Below are 18,178 nucleotides of genomic sequence, written 5' to 3'. Positions count from 1 at the left end.
TCCTTTCAAGTTGCTCACTATGACAAAGAAATGGAAGGATCTAGATTCTAGAACTTCTCTGGACACATCCATGTGAATTTGGTCAAGTGGACATGTCTCTCCTTGCAGACAGACAAAGCGCGTGGTGTTCCTTCAGACTATTCTTGTACTAACTATACTGCTGTCACTGCATTTCCCACCCCGCTTGGCCACATTAGCTTGGAGCAAACCATGCAAACGAATGCCAGCTTGTAAATGTGATATCTTAGAACTCAGCAGCAAAGGACACCATCGAGCAAGGCCGATCTGGTTAAGCAACAAAGGGAGTGAGAATAACTCTCTTTCTAATCTACCGACTGCTAAGAGACCTTGAAGACCAAAAGAGCCGGCTCCTCCGGCTTTGCTAAATTGACCTTCAAGTTGTGCAAGTCAAGTCTGTGTGGCACAGGAAGTTGTGCTTAATCTAGATTGGAGCAAACAGGAGGGAAGATGAGAGAAGTCTCTCCTCTGGGCGCCAGAGCGGCCCCACACGGCAGGTGGGCCTCGTCCCTTAGAGAAGATGAATGATTTGAAGATATTTACAACTAACTGCAGTTCCTGAGGGCAGAGACTGTGGCATGGCGACCGTCCACTAAATTCTCCATAACACACAATATAGAAATGGCTTCACGAGTAACTTTGAAAGCAAGGAAGGAGGGGAGGGAGTGAGAGAAGGAGATAGGGACAAGGAAGGAGGCTGCGTTTCTAGCTCTCCAGGAGAATTGCTGACTCCCATCTGCCAACAGAGTAAGAGAAGCTGAGCAGAGCACTACCGCTGGCAATCCCAGCAGGCAATTCCCTCTCTAAGCCTCTGGCACAGTGGCTCAGCACCCAGCTGTTATGCAAGAGATTGCTGGGTCGCCGTAAGCAAAAGATACAGCAGTCTGCTCTGCAGCGGAGAAAGCCTAGGAATCCGTGTGGGGCAGTTCTCTCCTGCTCTGTAGGTCACAGGGACATGATACTGACTCAGAGAGTAGTGTCTGGCTCGCGGTAAATTCTCCTGGAATCTTGTCCCCATTCCCTTGGGGTTGGCTTCATTTTACCCAGGAGTCGAGAGGGGCACTAAGAGTCAGCATCGAATCAGTGGCGGTTTATTTGAGAGTTTTGAGAGACAGGCTCAGAGAGGCTGTGACTTGCCCAAGGTCACATGGCCCGCTTCCAGCTCCTGCCTTGGCGGCACCTCTCCTCCTACTGCGTGGCACTCAAAGGGTGGGGCAAGGAGAAATCGATGCACTGGGAGACCCAGACTTGGGCCCGCCCTGGGCCAGGCTGCCCTCTGCCTGGGCCTGCTCACACATGCTTGTCAAGGTTTACACCCTCCTGGATTTCTCTCAGGAACCTTGGCCAGATCCTCTTGCCTGAGTTGTCCTTTGAGCCCCCATGGCCCCATCTCCTGGCCTTGAACCCAGCCCAGACCACAATTGAGGGCCCATCAATCAGGAGAACAAATCACCTCACCGTGGCTTAGGAGTCCTTGGGTGCTATAGAGGGCTCAGTGCTTAACCACTAACAAAAAGTTTGGCAACTTGAACTCACAGAGAAGGAAGGCGTGGTGGTCTGCTTCCAGGAGCTCACATCCATGAGAGACTGATGGCGAGCAGTTCTCCTCTGGAGACGTGGAGCCGCCATGATTCCGAATCAACTCAATGACTACAAAGATACCCTTATTGAACCTCACAAGTAGAGTGGAAGCATGGGTTCCAGGACTCCTGCCCTGGCTCAGTGATAGCGGGGTTCGGGGTCACACCCAATTTTGTTGGCATGGCATCCTCAGGCACAGACTCCTGAGCTATGTTTAGGTTTACAATCACCCCTGGAGCTAAGGGAAGGGGTCCATCATCCCCAAGGTCACAAGTTATCCAAACAATCCAGAGCTCAATCCACTGAAGGAGGAGGAGGAAGAGGAGCAGGGGAAGATATCGGCTCCTGAGTCTACAGTCAACAGTAATGGCTATCATGGCTTCTCCTCGACATTGAACTCCTCATAGAACTTGTTGATCTACCTCTTATGACCTAAGGAGCCCTGGCAGCATAGAGGTTACACGTTGTGTCGCTAGCACCAAGGTTCGCAGTTTGAAATCTCCAGATACTCCTTGGGAGAACAATGAGATGTTCTAATCCAATAATGAGTAGCAGTCCTAGAGACCCACAGGGGCAGTTGTACCCTCTTATATAGGGCGACTGTTCGTCAGAATTGACTCAATGAAGTGAGCTTGGATTCTCATAGTACCTAGTGGCTGACAGATAAACATCATTGATTTGGACGGCCTGTGAGTTTCTGAAGCGCAAGAACTATTCTTCATCCATTTCACAGTCACAGTACCCCAGAGTCTCTGGAACACCGGAAGTGCCAAGAGAACGTGTATGGACTGAAGGGTAAAGGGATCATTGAGGAAAAACTAGGGGCAGGAGTTATAACAGTACCAGGACTTTGGGACCTTGGTGAGTGGACCAGATGTTTCCCATTAACCCCAGAAGAAGAATCTCATTTTCTAAGGGCAAGAAGGGATAAGCCCTCCACTCTACCCACCCAAACTCACATAAGAAAATGCAGCCCTTTGCTTTATTTCTGGAGTGCGGCCTAATAGAACAGGCTCCATCCTTGGTTGTGCGGTCAGGTTCTTAGTGAAAGGTGTCCTCAGGTAATGGGGAAGGAAGCATATGGCTGAATTGACAGCTCTCTGCACGACCACGGCCCTGATTATCCTTCCTCCCCACACCTTACTCCCACCCAAACCCAGAAACTGCAGAAACCAGCATTCCAATGACTGGTCAGGAAGAGCAATTTCCAAAGTTGAGAAGCCTTTTGTGCGTGTATTCCCTACTTGGCCCATGGAAATACTTCCCCTGCCTGTGCAGAAAGGATGGGGACATAATCATCAAACGTGTAGTTCTCAGGGCCTCTTCTTGTCTATAATACCAATCAGATTAATGAGAATCCTGCCAGGGAAGAGCAACAGTCCGTAATCCCTGCTTCAAGGTGTGCACACAGGTGGCCACAGAGTAAGAGACCTACTCAGGGTCACGTAGGGAGCTTGGGTCTGAGGCAGGACCTGACCAAGACTCAAATACACACCCTGGCTTCCCACTGAGTATGCTCACCTTTTTATGCACACGTGGCAAGTCCCACAGACCAGGGTGCCCAGGAGGTCTCCACAATTCCCTGTCACTGTCCCCACTCCACCCTGCCACCCCCACGCCCATCACAGTGTGAAGAGCAGGGGGCTACTCTTGGCCTCTGTCTCCCAGGCTGGTGAAGCAAGAGCTGCGATGCGAGGCCATGAGAGCTGCTTGGGGAGACTGGCTCATAAAGTGATCAGGAGAATCGACTCACACATGTGCCGGGATCTAAAGCTACCATCTGCCACATGCTGACTGTATGGCCTCTGGCAGGTCCCTTGACCTCTCAGACTGTGGATGTGTCATTGTTGTGTTGAAGAAAATCAGAGGGAGCCTTACTGGACTCTAGAGTCCTCTGGACAATAAGGAGTTCCCACAATGAAGTGAGTTCCCCGGCAATGGAAGGGGACAAGCTAGCTGGTGTAGCCTAGGAAGAAAGCTAGAGGGAGGAATTTCATCTTGGATGATGGGATTGAAAGAAGTATTGGTTCCCAACCAACAGACTGCCTTCGAATTGCATAAGTCTACTGGGCCCACACCTAGGTATTCCATTTGTGTCCCAGATGGCACTCAGAAACCGAGATTGGCCTTAAATGTACATTTGTTGTTGGGTACAATTGAGTCGGTTCTGACTCATCATGACCCCGGCATAAAACCGAAAGGAGCACTGCCCTGTCCTGCACTATCCTCTCCATTGGTGTGTTTGAAGTCACCGATGTAAATACTGTATCGGACAGTCTTATAGAGGGTCTTCCTCGTCATTGCTGAGTAATTTATCAAGCATGTTGTCTGTCCTTTGTTCGGGCCTGGTCCCTCCTATTAATAGGAAAAAAGACCCAGATGTTTCTAATGTGCAGCCCAGGCCCAGGGTCACTAGTCTAGACCCGATTTTCACAGATGTCAGGGAGTACTGGCGGCACGCAGGGCTACTCGTTGAGCTGAAAGCCAGCAGTGCAAACCTATCTTTTTCATCTCAGAAACCCTCAGTGATGCTCTCCCCTTTGGGGTCACCATGAGTTGGAATCCACCCAATGGCAGGGGGTTTGGAGTTAGGCATATACAAGCTCCCCGGCAATCTTGTCAAGATGTAGGGTCTAATTCTGTGGGCCTAGGGGTGTCTAAAGAAGACGGGGACAGAGCCATTCAGCACTCAGCAGCTGATGGAAAGGTCAGCTGTTTGAATCCACCAGCCCATCTGCTTCTGTAGAGATGACAGCCTTGGAAACCCAATGAGGCACTCTGGTCTGCCCTACAGGGTTCACCCGGACATCCGTTTTTAATGGGGAAGCCTAAGGCTCTGCCTTCTGAATACACTCTCAGGAGACACTGGTGTCTCAAGAGGCCCGGGGACCACACTTTGAGCAGTGCACTTTCCAAGGCCAGGTCCCAGAATACAAACACTGCCATTGAGTCGGTCCTGACTCAGGGCGACCCTACAGGGCAGGGTGGAACTGCCCCTGTGGGGTTCTGAGACTGTCGACTCTTTACGAGAGTAGAAAGCCTCCTCTTTCATCCTCAGAGTAGCTAGTAGTTTCAAACGGCTGACCTTGGCAGTCTGCAGCCCAACTTGTAACCCACTCTTCCGCCAGAGCTCCTAGAAGAATCTAGACACATGTGTCTTGTAGAAAGGAGATAAAAGTCTTAGCCCATTCCTCAGGGGCTGTCCTTGGCTCCCTTCTCTTGTGAAAAGTGCTGCTTTTAGAAGACTTTAAATCTCCAAATGAGCACATAGAAAGAGATCTGCTTTGGGATGTGGTGGGGAGGGAGGGAGGAGGGGTGGGGTAACTGCTTATTAGGAAGGAGCACTCTGGGAGAAGCACCCATCCTAGGGGGAAGCAAGCAAGCCAGGTACTGGCTCCCCGACTCTGGGAAAGCGCCTCTCCTTCACACCACCTTACTTTTAAAAAATTAAAATGAATCTTTAAAATTTACCCTGGAGGAGACTACAACTGGTGGCGATAGCGTGTGTGTAGGGGTAGCACTGAGCCCCGCGGGGCTTTCGATGGCTGATGTTTAGGGCGTAGAGCACCAGGACTTCCTTGTAAGGCACCTGGGGATGAAGCGGCACCTCCCACCTCCAATCTCTCTACAAGGACTACCTGAGCGCACCGCCTAAAGCAAGCAGACAGACAGAAATGGTCACTGTGGCATTGATGGTGACTCACGGTGTCCCCACCTGTTCCACAGGAGAGCTGGAGCTCCAGGGTGTTTCCTTCCTCTCGGTATTTATGGAAGCAGATTGCCAGGCCTTTCTTCCACGTGCCAACGAACGGCTTTGATCCACCCTCACCTTTCTGTCAGCAGAGGAGCTAGAAGCCCCGAGTCAACCATACAAGAAGGGTCTTCCACTCCCTCTTTTGGCCTAACCTTACACATTGTTATCTGGTACTATTCTCTCCCTGCCCTCCCCAACCCCCCAAGCACCGCCATCTGTTACAGCCCAGCTGTCTCCCTCCAAGTGACCACTGCTGCCTGGTCACCTGCCTGGCTGAGTCAGACAGGCCAGAGCCTCCAGGCCCAGGAAGATGCACCCACAGGCACCACCAAGAAACCCATTCTTGTAAATGATGTCACTCCCCGCATGCCTGGTCCCTGGGACCCGGGAAGGTGCGCCCCACCCCTGTAGGAGGCTCACACCACAGTTGCCCCTCTGCCTGCCACCTTGTAATCACCTTGACAATGGGGCCAGCAGACCCAGCCACAAAGACAGCAGCTGCAGGGCAGGGCCCAGGGGGCTGACCCACCGCCTCCAGCCTCCTTAATTTATTTATAGATGCGCTGGCTCTTTATGCCGCCTGGTTAAGGACGTCTTTCCATAAATACAGAGAAGCGGATGTTCTTCTTGGACCCACTCCTAATAGACACAGCTGTAGAGGGTGTCGCTAGAGCAACGGCGCTTCCTATCTTACCGTACCCCCTCCCCAAATATAATAAAGAAGGGGTGAGTGTATGTGTGATGTTTCACGTGTTAGGATTCCGGGGAGAAATTCTACTTGAAGTTTCCAGCCTTTAGCAGCCAAGACCAAATCTCTTAGGAAACAGAAAACTGAACCCAGTTTGCTACCTTGGCATGGCAAGGCCACTGTTTGCAGCTCCACCCTCTTGTGAGAGGGGTCCCGCCCGCGGGGGTTGCTCCTTTGCTGGGAACCCATGAGCCCATGTTGCACCAGTGCGTAGGTCGCCCCCTTCCAGCGGCCACCCGTGTTGCTGTTCACTAGGACATAAGATTTGCCAAGGGCAATTCTGCCTCTTGATTAGGGTGCTGGCCCAGCAAGCACCATTTGGAGTCGAGGAGGTTAGAAAAAAATCCATTCCTTTATGGACCAGGTAGCTGGGTGTGTAACCCCTCCTGGCTCCCACCCGAGGCTGAGATCTGTCTACAGCCGCTGAATTCTGTTCTTACTGGGAGGGAGTTTGACTGTGTCTCTCTCTACGGTCTTCCATTGATGCTGCCCCGTGCTTTTTAACCCGTTCATTCATCTGTAATTGGACTTTCGCAGGCGCTTCAGTGTGTGTGTGTGTGTGTGTGTGTGTGTGTGTGTGTCCTCATTAGCTCAGCAAGTGCTAATGAGGCCACACGAGCCTAGCTCTGGGTTTCTCAGTTGTTGGAATTCAATCCGGGATTCATGGAGAGGCCTGGAGGAGCAGCGGAGGAGCAGCAGAAAGAATCCAAGAAGCAGACTAAACAATGGTATAGGTGTTCTGTTTGTTTATGTTTGAGGGGAACCTTTCTGGGGCTCCTGGGAAGTGCCAGGCAAGGCATTCTTTCCTCCCTGACTTGTAACAAGCATTAATGATCCTCACCGCAATTAGCGGCTGATTACCCAGTCAGCAAGGCAAGCACAGGTTTCCTGGTGCTTGTTGAGCTAGCCCAGAGTGAAGTGTTTCACATTGTCTCAGCACATCAAGGACTCTTTTCCTAGGTCTTGCTGGTTTCTCTCTCCGCCCTGCCTCGCCACGTCAAGGTACCCTCCTGCAGAAGCAAAACTTCTTTTCACATTTGCAAGACCTGATGACCCAGAAAGAGACCTGGTGGAGCACTGGTTACAGCGCTTGATGCTGACCGAAAGATCGACAGTTCAAACCCCGTAGCCACTCTGGGAGAGGGATGAGGCTGGCTGTCTCTTTTACGATTTAGAGCCTTCGAGACTTTCAGGGACCAGTTTACTCTGTCTTGTAAGGTTCAAATCAACTCAACAGCAGTGGGTTTGGTCTTGGTTTAACAGGGACAGGGCACCCAGTATGTAAGGTAAGCCTGGGCTTATTTGTGCTTACTTACAAATCTGTAGTAAACAGTTCTACATATGTTAAACCCATGTAAGCTGTTCGCTACACAGTAAGAATTAAGCAAAAGTAAGTCTGTGCTTATCTTGCTTCTTGTGCAACATCGCTCTGAGCATGATCTCAGAGGACAGTGATGGCTCCGGGGTTGAGCTCGCACCTTCCACGGCAGAGAACGATGGTGACTCTGACCAATGCCCCTCGCACACACAGCCATCCATCACCTGCATCCGTGGAGACTTGCTGCTGCTAAGACCCTGGAGAGGTTGCAACGGAAATGAACCCTGTAATGACTGCCTGATGGTTGGTGGGTTCAAATCACTGACCGTGCGCTGAGCAGCTCAGTGTGTTCTCCACTAGGCCACCCGGGCCGGGAGGGATCAATTACCCAGGGATAATGGGCATGCCAAGTGGACTCGGCTTCATGTTTGACCATAATTAACCTGTTGCCATAGAGTCGAATACAGATCCAAGATGATGCAAATGGTGAAGCGCTTAACAGCCAGCTAACAGAGGTGTAGATTGGAATCCACCGTAGAAGAAACTCCAGACAGCCTGATCCTGCAGAAAAGGCTATGGAGCAGTTCCACGTTGTGCACGTGAAGTTTGCAGGCACCACACCTATCCTGCAGCATCCATCAACCAGCCACTTTAAGGAAACCTTTCTACCCCGGTGCTGCTTCAGACATGGGTCTGAAGCACTCACCTTTAAGCTAGGAGCAGAGGGCAGACTATTTCAATCACCTAGGAATCCAGACATCATTTTGGTTAAACAGTATTTCTGACCTCCATTTCTGAAATCAGAAGATTTTTCCTGAGTATTCTCGAAGGAAATGATGCATTCAGAAGAGAACGACCGCACTCCTTTCCCATCAGATCCATGTTGTCTGTGTTCTTTAGAGGCGACTCTTCCGAAGTCACTTCCAGAAACTTACGAAGGGGTTTGGATTCACTCCACCCTTTCCTGCCTCTTACTGTGTCCTGCTGATGAGACAGACACAGACACACAGTTGTAGCTGCCACTGTAGACGGGGAGTCCGGAATTCAGCTTCACTGTGAAACTGCAAAGCCATCGTTTCATGACTCCCAGTGTCTGGCAAACTCCACAGAGAGTATTTACAGAAGCATATTGTAATGAGCACTCATTTACATTGAGGATTTTTCCGTTTTTTGTTTTGTTTTGTTTTTGAGTCTTTGTCCTTGGGAAATCCCCCATAAAAGTTTATGATTCTTAATATGTAGAGATCTGTTCTTATTCTAAATTTTCCCATAACCACACTGTCTAAAACTGCAATACTCCTTTTCAAAGTAAATAACTATGTATGACCTCTTACATAACTCAGAAAGATAGTCTCATCAGATCCAAATGGAACAAAACTCAAAATTATTAGAGACCAGGCTTAGTAGTCAAATGAAGATTAGAAGCCCAGAACCTATGGCCCTTCGTCACCATTCAAGTGTGAAAATGAACTCTCCCCAGTGGCTCAAATTTCAGCCAAACAACAGACAAGCCTTTAAAGGACACGATAACACTGCCAGGTGTGCACACCTGCACACCTCAGAAGAAGGAACTATTTGAGATAATCAGGGCAGCATTTACCCAAGGACAAAGTTTAAGGGGTTAGGAAAGCAGAAAGAATGGAACCAGGAAACAGAGGAAGCGGGATGTGTGGTCCTGCATTGAAGGGGTGCTATCAAAGAGATGACATAAAATGTGTATGAATTGTTGAGCGAAAAACTGTTGGCCCGCTCAGTAAACCATCACCCACTTCCCAGTAAAAGGCATTTTTTAAAATTCCCAGAGGAGTCATTTACTCTCCTGTTTGAAATCATGTCATTATCAAGAACTTGCCCGTTCAATGTTTCGACTCACCAGGGCCTAGAGGACCGAGAAGGAGACTCTCGGGCATCGTGGTTACATGTGGGGTTGCTATCGGCAAGGTCAGTGGTTGAAAACCAGAGGCCACTGAGGGGGAGAAAGATGGGGCTTCTGGTAAAGCATTAGAGTTTCCGAAACTCACAGGAGCAGTTCCATCCTGTCCCACAGGGGCACTATGGGTCAGCGTTGACTTGGTGGCAGTGAGTTCGAGGGGAGACGGAGATAGGGAACGATTGTAAGTGGGTGTGGTTATGGGATTTCTTTTGGGGTTGATGAGAGCATTTTTTTATTAGATAGTATAGTATTTGTGGTTGGGGAATTCTGTGAATACTAGACTCACTGACTTGTCTACTTTGAAAGGGTGAATTTCATGGTATGTGATTTGTAGCTTTAAAGGATATATTTTTTAAAAAGATTGGTAGAAATCCTTATAAGCCAAGTCAACCGATTGTGGAAGGAAGTAAAGAGATTATAGAAATGTGTCTCTTAGTAGATAGTAAGGTTCAATATATTAGATGGAAGGTAAATCATGTTCTGAGGGAATATGACCTATTGGGGTGAGAAATATATATATATATATATATATATATATATATATATATATATATATATATATATAAATCTAGCTCTAGATGGATCTAGAAGAAGACATAGCAAAATGATTATTTCTGGAACAGCAGGTGGTTTTTATTATCTTCTCTCCCCCCGCCCTCCCGGATACATTTTATGTTGATTGGTTTTTCTTTTTAATAAGGCCATTTCAGGGTGGCAGGACAGGATGGACGACAGACCAGGTAGTTTTATAACCATCCCCAAATGATCAAGGCTCAGAAATCAGGTGTGTGTGTGTGTGTGTGTGGTGTGTGTGTGGGGTGTGTGTGTGTGTGTGTGTGTGTGTGCGCGTGTGGTGTGTGGTGTGTGTGTGTGGTGTGTGGTGTGTGTGTATGGTGTGTGTGTGTGTGTGTGTGGTGTGTGCGTGTGGTGTGTGGTGTGTGTGTGTGGTGTGTGTGTGTGGTGTGTGTGGGGTGTGTGTGTGTGGTGTGTGCGTGTGGTGTGTGGTGTGTGTGTGGTGTGTGTGGTGTGTGGTGTGTGTGTGTGTGTGTGGTGTGTGTGGTGTGTGTGTGTGGTGTGTGGGGTGTGTGTGTGTGTGGTGTGTGTGTGGTGTGAGTGTGTGTGTGTGTGTGGTGTGTGGTGTGTGTGTGGTGTGTGTGTGTGTGTGTGGTGTGTGGTGTGTGTGTGGTGTGTGTGTGGTGTGTGTGGTGTGTGTGTGTGTGGTGTGTGTGTGTGGTGTGTGTGTGTGTGTGGTGTGTGTGGTGTGTGGTGTGAGTGTGTGTGTGTGTGGTGTGTGTGTGTGGTGTGTGTGTGGTGTGTGTGTGGTGTGTGTGTGTGGTGTGTGTGTGGTGTGTGTGTGGTGTGTGTGTGGTGTGTGGTGTGTGGTGTGTGTGTGTGTGGTGTGTGTGTGTGTGGTGTGTGTGTGTGTGTGTGTGTGGTGTGTGTGTGTGTGGTGTGTGTGTGTGTGGTGTGTGTGTGTGATTGAGTATACCAATTCAGCGACATTGATTGCCTTCTTCAGGTAGTGCAGCTAGAACATTTCAAATACTTCCTCCTCATCAGCATAAACTCATGGTCCCCAATAGTCCTGCTGTAATCTTTTGAGTTGCTCTTGTCAATTTGATCATATAGAGAGAGTTCTTTTAAAGAGCCCAAGTTCAAGGCCAACATTCTTAACTAAACAAACTAAACTGTCATTAAATTTCAAGGCTCCAGAGATATGATTGACTTCAAGCTTAAAGATGATCTCAGAGCAATCATTTCAGGGATTCATTCAGTCTCAGTGGCTGCCCAATGAATGGACCCCATGAGGACTTGGACTTATTTTCCACGTTTGTCCTCTTTTTGTCAGGCTGGCTAGTTCTGCTCCATTGGCATCACGCTCAGAGTCTTGGACATCCCTGAGGGGTGCAGTGGATTTGCTCAGCTACTAACCAAAGGGTTAAAGCATTATGTCTACCCGGAGGTGCTTCAGAGGAAAGGCCTAGTGACCTATTTCTTCAAACACCAGCCACTGAAAAGCCTATGGCGCAGTTTTACTATGACATATATGGGCTTACCCGGTGGGGAATCACCTTGCTGGCTTTGCCATAGCAGAAAATGAGAAGAACATCATTTTCAGAGAACCGACCCTAATAGATGAGTATGTCCCATGTGATATGTGTGGAGCTATTTATTTAACCTCGCCTACATGCCCTTGAGGTGAGTGCTATCGTCCCTACTGTCAGATCCAAGGAGAAGCTGGTTCACTAGCCTGAGGACACTCAGCTGGCGGGTAGCACAGCTGGGTTCTGAATGCCAGTGTGTCTGCTTCCCAAGAATCATGTTCTAATTCTCTGCTACCCTCCTCCACTCCATGCAGCTTCCCATGGCTCTTGTCACCTGTCTTGGAGTCAATTCTGATTTAAGGTTGCACCGTGAATGTCAGCATTCAACTGTGCTCCAGGGGCTTTCCAATGGTGGATTTTTAAAGCCAGTGTTAGTGACATACAATTCATATGCCGTACAATTGGATGTTTAAGTATACTACAAGAGAGTTCTGCATTAATCACCCCAATTTTAGAACATATTCTCCATTCTTGTATATGTTATTATTAGCTCGCCATTTCCCCCCACCTCTCCAGCCATCACTGTAAGAAACTATTAATCTAGTTGCTGTCACTGTAGATTTACTTATTCTGAGTTTCATATATATTTTTTTAATTTAGCTTAAAAAAGCAACTACAACAGAATAAAACATACAACCCCAATCCAGAAGATTTCAGAATATAATTTTTTAAAAACTAGAACAAGTTAAAATGGATAAGGAGGAAAAATGACTAGTAAGATGTTAAACTGTACACTAACTATAGCTTCAGTAACCCACATTACTATGCACTCTTTCTGGGGACAAGACTATTCATATTCTTAGTCGATTGACATAGGCATTCAATGGAGACTTAATCCATGTGGGGGCGCTATAAATGGATGTTGGGCTTTCACTGGCATCCCTAGCCCCCAGCAACCCAGGTGCTCAGAATTTAAGGTCTGATACTGACTCGTCCTCTAATCTAGGATTTTATTGTTCTCTGATGATGCTGGCTGGTGTGCTTCTGCTTTGGGACCAATGCCTGATGCTTCAGAAGCAGACTACCAGACTTTTCTTCTGAGGTACAGTTGGGTGGATTCAATTCTTCAGTCATTTTGTTTAGCAGCTGAGCATGTCTGCACCACTCAAGAGGCGCAGTCTTACAGCCAGACTATTTATCAGACCAAACAACAGCTTAGAGAAGCTCCTTTGAAATAAATTGATGAGCTGCCAAACAAGTCACTCACTGAGTTGCCTACACTTCAACCCTGACCTTCCCCATTGAAGACGTTCCCCCCTCTACACACATATCATGTGCTTGAAATGCAATATGAAGAGGCCAAGGAGGGAGGAGGAAACCAGCCTTTTTCCTGAAGCTCCACCTATCAAGGGCTGGCCTTGGACCCTAGCTTCTCCCAGCCCTCCCCCCAGTCCTGCAGTTGCTCCTATTATCACTCCCTCTCCTCCTCCCCACCCCCCCCCCAGCTAATTATAGTCACTGATTACTTAACTGAGAGCCCCACTGTCACCTGCTTTAGCCTGACAGATTATGCCATCTGGGCCACGTGGCCAGGATCCAAGAGCCAGGAGAGGTCACAGAGAGAGGCGTTTGCTCTGAATGGGAAGCCCCAACAGCTGACTGGGCATTAAAGGCGGTTGAGCGGAGGCACATTCACAGCTGAAGCCCTGGGCCTGGCCACCCAGCTCTATCAGCTAATAAGGCAGGCAGGATGCAGCTCCAGTTCCAAAGGCAGGCAAGTGAGGGGACCGCAGCCACTCTTAGAGGGGCAGGAGAGGAGCCTAGGAGAAAGCTGTGTGTCTTGGTGCTCTTGGGGGATCACTGAGGCACTGAGAGCAGGATGCATTCACCCATAAGGACTCAGTTGGCTGATAAGGGTATTACTCAGATCCATTTCCTGCTTGCGTGCTTATTGCCCATCACGTGAAATGTGTGCATGGAAAAAGCTGTGTGGGACTAAATCAACACCGGGCAGTGACTTCCGCTTTGTGATGGACTTGTGTGGCCTAACAGTAGCGGTCTTATCCATTTTCACCTGGAATCTGAGTGGCATTCGGCTTCTAAATCCATAGAGAGAGGGTGGCGATAGGTAGAGACCTTGTGTTTCTAAGGAGAGTCTAGGGATGCTATGCTTCTGACCCATGCTTGGAGCAGCCAGAAACTAGTCAGTTATTGAATGAAATGAAGTGGCCGAATGAATGTTCTATGGAAAACCTGGGGAACTGCATTTCTCAAACTACCTATTGCCTATAGAATGACCAAACCCAATGGAGGTTTCCAGTGGAATCTGTTTGGAAGACCCGGGAGATCTGCTCGTCCTGGGCATACACTACAGCTGATCAACATCCTGGGGCAGGGGGAGCCCACGGTGTCTGTCGGGATTTCGATGAAAAGTTTGGAATTCAGTGTTCTGATTTTTATTGTATTACATTTTATTTTATTGTCACCCTTGCTGATGAGTCTGTATGCTCTGAGTTGCTTTACCTGTCTCTGCATTTCTTGATTTAGAAAATGCCTCATCAGCCACTTAAGGTTGCTCACATCTCATACACACACACACACACACACACACACACACACACACAGCCTATATGAGGCACTGCCATCAACTGCATACATCAAGGCACACAGCATCCTCCAGCAAGTTCTGGATCCAGATGAACACAGCTTGTCGGGTTTCTCTTAGTCCCAGCTGGAGAGGGAATTGGGAAATGGATGAAGCAAAAGACAAAACAGGGAGAATTTCCCCACCCACTGCTTTTGAGTAAACCCTGACTCATTTCAACCTCTATAGGCTTTTCCAAAAGTGTACACCTTGATGGCAGCAGAGAACCTCATTTTTCTCCCAGAGTAAGGCAGGTGCGTTTGAACCACCAACCTTTTGGTTCAGAGCCCAAGACCTAGAGAATTGTGCCACCAGAGCTTGTAGAGAAGAGCCCAGGAGATGAGATAAGACTGGAAACAAATGTACAAAAGTTCTTGACAATGGATGTATGTGGGGATTGTGATAAGAGTTGTACAAGTCTGAAATAAAATGATTTAATTATTTTAAAAAAATACTGGAAATGGAATGAGCCTGGTTGAACCTGGAGGCCTGGTGACAAAGGCTACTGATATAGAAACTATAGTTTCAGGATACATTTACGAGGAAGAGCGGGGGAGGGGGAGGGGGGAGAGGAGGAAGAGGAAGATTTTTTTATGTTGAACAAGCCATTTTGTGAAAGGGATCTTTTATAACATCCTAAAACATGGCATAACATAGAATGAAACACCTTAGGGGTGGGGTCAAGGGTTCATGTGTGTCAGCTGCTAACCCAAAGGTTGGCAATAGCTGGGAAGAATGGCCTGGTGATCTAGCTCCAAGAAACACCCGGCTTTCCTCCCCCAGCTATCACTGAAAAAAAACCCTGAAGGGCATCATTTTTGCACAACTACTGTGAGATCACTCTGGGTTCGAACTGGTGGTCAAATTAACTAAACCAAGAGACAAGGAAACAAACAGGGCTCTGCGGTCGCAGCGTGTATGTGTGTAGATTAGAAGCACACCTTCTGTTGGGTGTGCCACCTGTCGGAATGCTAGTTTTGAAGCCAGCAGGTTTTTAGGCCCGATTTGTTGCATCTGTGAAGTGGGCTAATGACTCTGACTTCACAGGTTTATGTGGGATTGAAAGAAGACTATGATTGACAAGCATTCACTTTGACTGGCAGCATCTGAAGCTCTCTTCCAATGAGTGCTATCATTACGAATTGCTTTGATGAAGGGCCACAAGGAGATCCACAAAAGGTTAGTAATGAAAAAATAAAACAAAAAGGTTAGCAATGACAGTAATGACTTGGCGTCCTTGTACATGTCCATACTTCATTTTAAGGTGTGAAAAATTAAGAGGAGCTGATTCAAAGGGCTCAAGGAGAAAGAAAACATTTTGAAAAGGACGATGACATCATATGGACAAATGTGCTTGATACAATGGATGTATGGATTGTTATAAGGCCTGTAAGAGCTCCCAATAAAATGATTTATTAAAATAAATTAAAAATAAATGAAATGTTAGAATTATGACGCAAACTGAAGCAACAAAATATCCATTGCCTGAAAGATCAAGACTTTCATACCCAAACAAACAAAACCTCATGGTCATTTATTCTAGTTGGTAAAACATGGATCTTTTTTTCTTTCTTTTTATATATCTCAGTATTTCTGTAAATAGTTCACAGAGGTACTTAGTCATTTTAATCATTTTTGAGTGTGAAAGCCATAGCCATTTATTTCGGACTTTGGGGGAATATCCAGATCCCAGAAAGAAAATAAATTCCATTTAAGTTCCATCAGTTCTCTGTTTCTCTGACTTTGTTTACATTTGCTGAAGTGCAGACTTGCCTCACAGCAAATAGTCCAGTGCACAGCAGGGACAAGCAGCCAGTGGTCTGCAAGCAGTCCTTTCTTGCCAGTTTCTAACCCTGCCCTCCAAAGGAAGTCACTGATGAGTTTGACATGAAATATTTCAGCATACGCGTCTCTCTCTCACACACACATATGTGTATACATGTTTATATAACTAGACATATAAAATGTGTCTACATAAGAAAATTGGAAAAGAGATGATAACAGCCTCTTAAGTGTAATTAGTAAACCCTGATGGTGCAGTGGGTAAATGCTCACCTGCTAACAGAAAGACTGGGAGTCAAACCCACCATGTTCTGTGGAAGAAAGATGTGGCAGTATGAGTATATACAGATACACAGACTCAGAAACCATGCAGGCCAGTTCTACTCTGCCCAATGGGTTGCTATAAATTGGAATCAGCTTGATGCCAGTGTGTTTGGGTTTAGGTAAATGCGATTGAAGTAAAGAAAACAAGTGTCTCAAGACCAATCCCTAGGAATAGAAGATATCTTCTTTGCATGGGAATTGACTTTAGCAAGTGGTTCTTAAGCTTGTGCTCTATGCAAGGCACAGTGCTGTTTGCCAGAGAAACACATGCCCTCTGACCTCCACAAGCTTCCATCCCAATCACAGAAAATCATGGATTAGAAATGTCTGCCATGCTCCACGGCAATGAAATCATAGACACAGTGAGTAAGCCCAGAGGCAGAAAAAGTAGACCTTCTGGAGATGGTCGCAGCCAATCTGCACCTCAGTCCAACCTGAGCTGCTTCTGCTACATTCCTCTGACATGCATCTTACCCATGCACATCTCTGGCTCCCAGGCTGGAACACGCTTCCACATTTCTATTCCTGGCCAGCCATTACTCAGTTTAGGGAACTTCCCCAGCAGGAACTTCCAGGAAGCTTCCAGGACTACCCTGACTGCAGGAGGTGCCTTTGGTCCTCAGCATCCATCTTTCTCACACCCAAACCCAAAAGCCAAACTCACTGCCATCGAGTTGATTCCGACTCTCCCAGGTTTCCATCTGCCTGCATATAAGACTGGAGGTCCGAAATTTGTCTGATTGAATTCTGTATTTGCAGGGCCCAGTTGCTGCTCAATATCTGTTGCTTGAAACCCAGAGCTTAGGAGGATTTACCTTAAATACATTATACATATGGCTTCAGCTGGCACCCAGCAGAGCAGCTTTGTTCTAATTTTTAAAATGCTGTCTCTCAGACAACAAATATGAATAGATGCTTTTCTACAGAAACCACCTAAATGCCCATGAGTGAAAGGATGTTTAGAGTTTGGTACTTACCCACAATGGGATACTATTCAACATTAAAGAAGAACGATGAATCTGTGAGACATCCCATAACATGGATGAACCTGGAGGACATTACGCAGAGTGAAATTAATCAAACACAAAAAGACCAATATTGCATAAATCCACTATTATAAAAAGTCACGAAGTTTCACATGGAAAGAAGCAGTCTTCAAAGGTTACCAAGGATAGGAAGGGGAAGTAGAGATGGACGGAGGGGAAGTCCTGGGCTAGAAGGTAGACAAGCGTTAACTGGGGTGAAGGGGAAGGCAATATACAAAAAGAGATTTAGAGAACAAGGCAGAGGCAAGGGAAAGCTCATGGAGTTTGCAGGCGTTGAAGGCAAGAGAGGCAATCCCTGTTATTGCACAGCCATGAATAGCGGTGACCTCTAAGTGCAGGCTGGCATAGACATGGAGACTGAGCGAGGGAGAGTAGGAGTATATCTACAGATACATATGTGTTTAACCAAGGCCATTTTTAAAATCATTTTATTGGGGGCTCATAGTGCACTTATCACAATCCATACATCCATCCATTGTGTCAAGCACATTTGTCCATTTGTTGCCATCATCATTTACAAAATATTTTCATTCTACTTCAATCCTTGCTATCAGCTCCTCATTTTTTCTCTCTCTGCCTCCCCCTTGATAATTTATAAATTGTTATTATTTTTCAAGTCTTACACTGACCAATGCAAGGGGATTTCTCTATGTGTGTTTTACTTTAGCTGCAAGGATATCCACAAATGAGTGCACAGGTGACAATGTTTTAAAAGTTCTTAGATACAACCAAATACCTTGAGAGGATGAGTCGCTGAGCCTGGGGGATCAGGACTCCAGTCTTGGGGGACACCAAGCTCAATCGGCTTAACATAGTTCACAAAGACAATGTTCTAAACCCTGCTTTGGTGAGTGATAACTGGGCTTAGAAGCTCATCATCGGCCATTTAATGTGCAATGATGGGTGTCTTCCTGCCCAAGGGACACAGCCTTGAGAACAGAAGAACTAAATGATGCTAGGCTACAACTAATAACGGATTTGAAAA

This window comes from Tenrec ecaudatus, chromosome 3 (assembly GCF_050624435.1).
Source record: "Tenrec ecaudatus isolate mTenEca1 chromosome 3, mTenEca1.hap1, whole genome shotgun sequence".
In the NCBI taxonomy this organism is placed as follows: domain Eukaryota; kingdom Metazoa; phylum Chordata; class Mammalia; order Afrosoricida; family Tenrecidae; genus Tenrec; species Tenrec ecaudatus.
This window is presented reverse-complemented; position numbering follows the sequence as displayed.